Consider the following 5292-nt stretch of genomic DNA (forward strand, 5'->3'; position numbering starts at 1 on the left):
TGCAATCAGGTCTAATTTCAGACCAGTTATACCTGAACGTCTTTATAGCATTGTAATCACGTGTAAATCATAATTAATACATTATGTAAGGATGCAATAGTGTTACGATTAAAGCAAATTATTTATTGTGCATATAGTAACACAGTAACAGATGTACATCACTGTTAAACAGACACATCTAATAAAAATAAAGCAACAACACAGAAATATGGACAACACAAGTGAAATGTTATTTTAGAGTCTTTATTTCTAATATTCTTCAGCTCTTCCTGGAAGGTGCTTGCTGTGTTCCTCCATTGCGGCATCTTTTTCTGTGTCTGTAGCATCTGGACTCACTTCACAGCATCTGAGGGAGGAGAATATGATTTTGTATTATCCTACAACTAAAAACGTACAATATATCAAGAATTACTGTCATGTTTTGTGAATGAACAGCAATGCGCCGAGCAGTATCTAATGTCAATACATACACATTCCCTACTACTCATCATTTTACAACTGCCCATATCCACACATCCACAGTTTTGTGACAACAAAGACTGTCATTCATGGCTTACACTAAAATTATAATTTAATATTTTTAGTCTGCTTGACAGCCTGAGTCTGTACAAACATTTTAAAACATCTGAACATTAGGCATGTCTATAAGGAGACGTACAATGATGAATAACAGATGAAATCTATAGTTTAAATAATATAACATACGGGGTTAATTGTTGGGGTAGTAAAACATATTTTCCTGAAATATTGTGCAGAAATAAACACAAACAATGCAAGATAAATATGTACCTGTTTATCAATCTTTTAATCAGGCTCGGACATAACATCCACCAACTCCGGACAGTTGCTGAACCTAAATGTGACACCAAAATCACAGTCAGAGCGATCCAGACAGACAGAGACACACATTCTTTCACATTTTAAACTTACACAGATGCAGTTCTTCTCTTCAGCTTTGATGAACACTTCACAGGATCTCGCTCTCAGAATCCAGTCTCTTAACAGAACATGTAGACCTGCTGGAGTCCACAATGACAATTACTGTAACAGAGCAATAGCTAACATCAGGCTTATGATGACGTTAACGTTTCTAGTTGAAATTATTTACTAAAGCGTTTATCAGGATACGCAGTAATAAGATCACAATACTCACCACAGGTATAAAAACTAGCTCTAGGTTTGCAAATGTGAACTCATACACATTATACACCTAAATACACTTTTAAGCATTCAACAAGTTTCTCACCTACTCTGGAGTGTCCTCAGGGAGTGGGATGACAAAGGATCATTTGCACTGGAGACAATTCTACAGACAAACAAAACAACAGTGAGAAAGGTAATAATGAAATTATTTAATGAACAGCAAATAAATAAATGCAAAGCCTTATATGATTCTTACAGTTGGCCTGGAGAAAGAGTATTGAATTCTGTCTGACAGATGACTGACTGTTATTCACCCTGCAAGACAAATTTGAACCTTAATGCAGTTTTAATTACAGTACAAAAACTATTTTACAGGAGCAGTTAAAAGAAAAGTGGTTAGACTTTACCTGTTAAATCTCCACATGAGCTAATAACACCTACATGCATATATTTGCCATTTTATGTTAGTATAAAATATTAAGTAAATAACTTTTTTATATACATGCTCATAAGTTTTGCTCTTTTTGTTAATGACAGCCTTTTAATGTAGGCTAAACTAAATCATTAATACTGGTATGGTAATAAATGCTGGAGACATATCTACAATAGAATGATACTATATAGCTTTTTGTTAGCTTTTCTAACAAATTCGTGCATTATTATCATTATTAAATTGTTTTATTTATACACCATTCCACTCCAAACTCACCTGAAATGGTCATTTTCAGCTCTGACTGAACACACAGCAGGTGGATGATGGGCAGAGATGCTGGAAAACATGTTGACCAGCTGTCTTCGAGGACCAGTGTAGGGAACCCCTGATAAACTGCGCCAGATTCCTGTAATAACATGACATATTGCTCAAACGCGACTTACTTTTAGCCTAATCAAAGCAACTCCACATCGCTACTGGCAATGTGCATCATTTATTTCAGTTCCTTCGTGTAAAACTCAATGTTATTAAACGAATACAAACTGTACTTACACGGTAGGAGTATTGTGATCATTGTCCAACTTTTTGCCGCGTCCTCATGTTCTCGTGGTGCTGGACAAAACCGGAAGAAAATGAAATTTGAAAACAGCGCCCTAGAATCCCGCGGGATTATGTTAGTCATATCGCGAGATTTGTTAGCATTAGGTGCAAAAAAATAAATAAAATTGCATTATGGTTTTAGAAACAGTGACTTTACTATCCTTTCACCGCACAGGACACTTTATGAATGTAATTGGTCAGTTGACAAGATGTAAATAAAAGTGATTTCTGTATTTCATAAAGATAAATCTGTTTTTAATGAGTTTAGATGCCTGAAATCTGTCCACGTACCCACTTGGGACACACATATATTAAGTGTATACCCAGATGTAAGTGCAATACTTTTTATATTTCATAATTTCAGCAAGGGTATATGATGGACTATAAATGCACGTGTAAAGGACGTAATTTGTGGACTTAATCAGGACATGGTATATATTAAACTACATGTAGATAAAATCGTAAATACACGCAACCCCAATATAAATAGACATGTTTAAATGTATACAAGCATATATTAATGCATTTTAGGACATGTTGTGCATTGGTGCCGTGCGGTCGCGACGAATTTTGGCTGTGGAAAGCACGTCGCTTTCAGACCATCAGTACACAATTGATGCCGTCGCGGAGCGACATCTTTTGGCCGGGGAAAGCACGTCGTCGTCCGACCTATGTTTGCTGGGTAGTCTTGAAGGGGGCGGGGCATGTCAGATACTAGCGAGCATTTAATTGGATATGAGTTCATGATAAACTGTAAGGTGACGTAAACATATTTATATCGCTTTACATGTTTACATCAGTTTTATATCTTCTAAATGCAAATTTTGTCACTGTTTTGGAGCACACTAGCTTATAGATATCCTAAAGACGAACAATACTGATACTAAAATCTAAAAAAAAGTTTGTTTTAATTTTATGGGACCTTAAAAACGAGGCAAACAAAATGATGCAAATACGACGTATACGTTAATTGAAATAACCAGTGAAGTTAATCCAGAAACATTGTCAATTATATGTTGAAATGAATCAATTTTATCCCAAAAACTTATCAAGCAGCCTAGTTAGAAAACAAGTCAAAGTACACTCACCGGCCACTTTATTAGGTACCTTACTAGCAGTGCTTAATTTGTGAATTGCGAGGTCCTGGAACAGATCAGGGTAACGGATCCGGCATGTTACGTTGCTAGATCGGATACTTATACGGGGGATAGACGGTGTGGTGTTGGATGGCGGAGGGCTGTCGCAGACGAAGGACGAAAGTGAAGAGCGGGGAATTGTCCTGGACGAAAGTGAAGAGGGTTGGGGAGTCGCGGAATAAAGTGACAGTGAACAGCGGACAGGGCGGAGGGCGGTTGAGGAGGGGGATCAGTAAAATGAGGTGCCGGATCAGACTTCAGAGGTTCCGGATCCGGCATGTTCTGGCACAAATTAAGCCCTGCTTACTAGTACTAGGTTGGACACTCTTTTGGCTTCAGAACTGTCTTAATCTTTCGTGACATCGATTCAACAAGGCACTGGAAATACTTCCCAGGGATTTTGGTCCATATCGACATACTAGCATCATGCAGTTGCTGAAGATTTGTCGGCTGCACATCCGTGATGCGAAACTCTCATTCCACCACATCCTAAAGGTGCTCTATTGGATTGTGACCTGGTGACTGTGGAGGCCATTTAAATACAATGAACTCATTGTCATATTCAAGAAACCAGTCTGAGATGATTCACACTTTATGACATGGTGTGTTATCCTACTGGAAGTAGCCATCAGGAGATGGGTACACTGTGGTCATAAAGGGATGGACATAGTCAGCAACAATACTCAGGTAGGCTGTGGCTTTGACACGATGCTCAACTGGTACTAATGGGCCCTAAGTGTGCCAAAAAAATATCCCCTACACCATTACACCACCAGCAGCAGCCTGAACCGTTATTACAAGGCAGGATGGATTCATGTTTTCATGTTGTTGATGCCAAATTCTGACCCTACCATCCGAATGTCACAGCAGAAATTGAGACTCAGACCAGGCAACGTTTTTCCAATCTTCTATTGTCCAATTTTGGTGAGCCTGTGCGAATTGTAGCCTCAGTTTCCTGTTTTAAGCTGACAGGAGTGATACCCGGTGTGGTCTTCTGCTGCTGTAGCCCATCCGCCTCTAGGTTGCACTTGTTGTGCGTGCAGAGATGCTCTTCTGCATACCTTGGTTGTAACGAGTGGTTATTTGAGTTACTGTTGCCTTTCTATCAGCTCAAACCAGTCTGGCCATTCTCCTCTGACCTCTGGCATCAACAAGGCATTTGTGCCCACAGAACTGCCGCTCACTGGATATTTCCTCTTTTTCAGACCATTCTCTGTAAAACCCTAGAGATGGTGGTGGGTGAAAATACCAGTAGATCAGCAGTTTCTGAAATACTCAGATCACCCCGTCTAACAACCATGCCTTCCCCATTCTTCCCCATTCTGATGCAGCAGATCATCTTGACAATGTCTACATGCCAAAATGCATTGAGTTGCCATGTGATTGGCTGATTAGAAATTTGCTTTAATGAGCAGTTGGACAAATGTACCTAATAAAGTGGCCAGTAAGTGTATATTTATATAGTTAAAGTGTTTTACAATAGGGAGAATGGCAAATAAGGGGGACGGAAATAAGCAAAATGCTATTCGTAATGCTATCATTTTAAATCAACAAAAGTGGATACATGTTTTTTGAAAGAGTTGCCTGTAAGATGAAAAAGGTAGCATTAGGATTGGGGAAGATCATTCAAAAGGACAGTTTGTACAGTATAAAACAATGCTCTTAGTAATGAAAATAACTAACAACATTTTGCTGAAATCTGTTGAAATATACAGTGACATTCATTCATTCATTTTCCCTTCAGTTTAGTCCTTTAATTCAGTGTTTCCCAACCCTGTTCCTGAAGGCACACCAACAGTACACATTTTCAACCTCTCCCTAATCAAACACACCTGAATCAACTCATCAGAACATCAGAAGAGACTCCAACACCTGAAGTTAATGGGTCAGAAAAGGGAGACATCCAAATTATGTACTGTTGGTGTGCCTCCAGGATCAGGGTTGGGAAACACTGCTTTAATTCATCAGGGGTCGCCACAG

At 38.9% G+C, this 5292-nt stretch overlaps 1 long non-coding RNA gene across 2 annotated transcripts; it reads right to left on the reverse strand.

Annotated features, from left to right (window-relative positions):
• Positions 1-227: 227 nt before the first annotated feature.
• Positions 228-2233, reverse strand: LOC130230198 (uncharacterized). 2 transcript variants are annotated; one of them, XR_008837926.1, is made up of 7 exons: positions 2129-2233; positions 1853-1982; positions 1400-1458; positions 1247-1306; positions 931-1019; positions 790-853; positions 228-346 (listed from the first exon to the last, which is right to left on the reverse strand). It is a non-coding gene; the product is annotated as an uncharacterized LOC130230198 (long non-coding RNA). The 2 variants fall into 2 exon arrangements; XR_008837927.1 differs by having other exon boundaries at positions 931-1041.
• Positions 2234-5292: the final 3059 nt, after the last annotated feature.

This window comes from Danio aesculapii, chromosome 6, assembly GCF_903798145.1.
Source record: "Danio aesculapii chromosome 6, fDanAes4.1, whole genome shotgun sequence".
NCBI lineage: Eukaryota > Metazoa > Chordata > Actinopteri > Cypriniformes > Danionidae > Danio > Danio aesculapii.